The sequence below is a fragment of the Capsaspora owczarzaki genome (genome assembly GCF_000151315.2).
Source record: "Capsaspora owczarzaki ATCC 30864 unplaced genomic scaffold supercont2.9, whole genome shotgun sequence".
Lineage (NCBI taxonomy): Eukaryota > Filasterea > Ministeriida > Capsasporidae > Capsaspora > Capsaspora owczarzaki.
Genome location: NW_011887300.1, coordinates 1,374,303 through 1,377,810, shown reverse-complemented (window position 1 = coordinate 1,377,810; position 3,508 = coordinate 1,374,303).

Sequence of the window (3,508 nt, the reverse complement as noted above, 5' to 3'; positions counted from 1 at the left end):
TGAGCACTCTGTTGAGGAGGGCGGCATGAAATTCCGTCAAAAACTGCTCCTGTAGCACCGATTGTGCCTTGCTGTGCCCATCAAATCGATGGCGATGGACGTTGGTGCTGAGGAGGGATATCGATCAAATGCATCCAATTCAGCCATTCGTCCGCCAAAAGACACTCATCCTTGCCCTCGAGCTCCACGATGCCACGTCGTCAGAGTCGTGCACAAGGGCCTGATTCAACAACAAGGGCACTGCTCTGAAGTGTGCAAGCAAGGACTCTTTCCACTCGTCTCCCCTTGCGTGGGTGCAACTGCTGAGCATTGTTGAAATCCTTCAAGTCTGCTCTTTTGCTCAATGACCCTTTGAGTGATGGTTTTGCAGTTGTTCTTCGTTCCTTTGATTTAGATCTACTCTTCATTCTTCTTTTCTTTTATTCTCTTCATTCTTCGCAATGGCACTGCAGCAGCGCAGTTTCGCCGCGTTCGCCGCACTGCTTGCATTGAGCATTGCCGTCCTCAGCGCTCACGGTGCGGTTTGCGTTTTGTTGTGGCTCACTTCAGCTCCTCCTCCTCCTCCTCCTGCTGCGTCTTTTATTCTGCTTCTTTCTGTCTTTCTCTTGCTTTGATCGATGCGCGTCATGTGTGCTCTTGGAGTGCAGCCAGAAGACCGAGCTCTCATCGTCTCTCCCTTCCTCTCTCTCTTTCTCTCTCTCACTCTCTCTCTCTCTCGCTGCTTGCTACACGTCGCATGTTTTCATCCCCCACACCACGAACGCGCGTCGTCGCTGTGTGTGCCTCCTGAGCCTGAGCCTCACTCATGATACCTGCCAATGGAGACCGACTGTGATTCTCTCCAATCAACCTTCACCCCAATGGCACGTCACTCACTTGACTCGCTCTGGATCATAGTGTCGCTCTGATTCACAGTTGGACTTGTCGCACACAACGGATCAGGCGCCCGCCACGTCCAGTCGGAAGCGGCTTCTGGCTGGTCTCGCATTGCCGCATCGACCTCGCATCGCAACTCGCTCATGCCTGCAGACCAGAACAGCCTCGACCGACGTGCTGTCGAGTTTGACTTTGCTTCTGACGCATTCATCTCGGTCATCTTTGCCATCAAGCAGCGCAACACGGACGCACTCGCCTCCAAGCTCAAGGGCGGTCTCCGACCCTGCCAGCGAGGACTATGGTACAGTACAGTCCACCATGCGCATTCTAGACCACGGACATGGTCAAAACTGACCGTTTGTTCGCCGCGCTCGATCTATGACTCCTCATAGGCAAGTACATGACGCGTTGAAGAAATGGCCAAGTTTGTCGACGGCGAGCCAGATGCTGTCAACAACGTTGTCACCTCGCTCATCCTCCGAAACGTCGCCTACCGCATGCCGGCTGCCAACGACACACGATGCATCTCGCAGTCGCGTCAGAGCTCTTCATGTGCAATGTAAGGTCGGACGAGGCTCTCGCTCTCGCCAAGCACTTTGCTGAGTGCCTTCTTGCAGCTTTCTGACTCGACAATTCCTTGAGCAGAAACCTACAGAGGCTGGGAATTATCCATTCGTGGTCTGTCGCAGTCATTCGAATTGAGTCGAAACAACTTGCACCAGTCTCGTCTAACGGTGCTTACTGAATGGCGCTTGAAGAAGTGGGTGTTTTAATTCACGATACTGCTGTTGTTCCTCGGCTGTGAGGTGAGCAGGGACCTGTGGACAGAGCATGCAATTGTCAGTCAACCGAGAGACTGGACGCATTTGGAAGCTGATAGGTGGGGAATGCCTAATCCTTCCACCGTCAGCTCGACTGATCATGTGTTCGAGTTCCTCTGTGAGCTCTTTGAGCACTCCACCTGCATGCATTTTTGGAGTGTTAGTATGGCGACATTCAATTGTCTCATATCCTAAGTTCTTTTTCTTTGTTATTCTTCATAAAGCTTTCAACCGTGAAAAACAATCTGTTCGAGTTCCGCTGTGAGCTTGTGAGCACTCTACTCGCAGGCCGATGTCTCATCAGAAACCACTGTAGCATGCCGGAACATTGACGTCAGCGGAGCAGCATCGTTCGGATCGAGCATCCAGAGCGGCGGGACTTGCACATTCGCTGCAGCGGCGCCAACCGTCCTGCGAGATTTGCGCTTTGTGAGCGGTCCAGCCGCCTTGAGCTCATCCTTGGCCGGCAGCATCGCAGCGTTCCGAAATCCTGTCTGCCACGCGTCGCGACACGACATTGTTAGCGTTGTCGAAGTCACAACACACAAAACAATGTCGAATTTGCTGCCAAAGGTCGAATTGCGAATGGCCGAATACGCTTTGAAGAGTTTGGCGGTCCTGTTAGCTGCGTCACCCTTCTTGGACAAGTCTTCGTCCGTTGCTTGCAGAAGAATCAGCAACGGTCGCTCGTCATCGTTCATGCTCTCTAAGACGAGACGTGCATCAAATTCTGACGTGCTTGCAGCGTGCAAAAAGACCACTCCAGGAGCGTCTGCTTGAACTCGAACCTTCGTGCCCATCCAGATGTCGACAGCATCCACGGCTTCGGCAGCATCGAACGTCGGTTTCGAGGTGGTCGAGGTTGCGAACTGGCTCGTGTCTTGCACTGCATTCAGTACGGGCGTCGCAGTCGTTCGGAAGGTACGAGGGGCCTCGGGGCTCTGCGTGCTGTCGCTGCCGAAGGGAAGCGGGACATCGGGAGAAATGCCGAACAAGTTGTGAATTGTGAACGGCCGGACTTGTTGACCGAAGCGAATGGCGAGAGTGGCCACGAGGCCAAGCTCAAAGGCCCGACCACTGTTCGGTTGGTAAGGAAATGTGAAAAGATCCAAAATGGGTGCACGTTCGGCAACAGGGATCTTGGCAAGGATGGGTCGCAGCAGGACAATCGGTACACGAAGTCCTCTGGCCTTCAACTTGAAGTGCCGGGCTGGTCACATACGACTCGACTTGCTCCTTGGTCCGGGTTGAATTCTTGATGAAATCTTCCCGCGCATTTCGCTGCAACTCTAAGACGAGAGCCTCGCGAGCAAGTTGTGCTTCATCCGATGATGACTCTCATCATCAACCCATTCCTCGTATCTTTGTGGAACGATCTCTGATCATAGCAATGACTCGACTTTGTTTTCACCGCTTCTGATCAAAGCAAAGTTTCAACATAGAAAATCAAAGAACGACCAAAAAAAAAAAAAAAAACTTCAGTTCTCCTTTTTTTCTTTTTTTCTTTTTTCCTTTTGGTTAATGTAAGTTTTTCTTCTTTTGAATGTTTTGCCTTTCTTTGTGATTCCACCGCTTTTTCTAGCCTTTCCTTCCCTCCTTCTCTCTCTCTCTCTCTCTCTCTCTCTCTCTCTCTCTCTCTCTCTCACTCACTTTCGCTGACCCACTCTCGCTGCCTACGCTAGCTAATCGGCTAATCTCGTGACTCATGTGGGATAGATGATATTAGATCTAAGATTAGCGCTAAGACACCAAGAGGAGCGGACTAGACACCTATTCTAGACTTTGGATACATGCCGAGGTCAGGAGGCGGG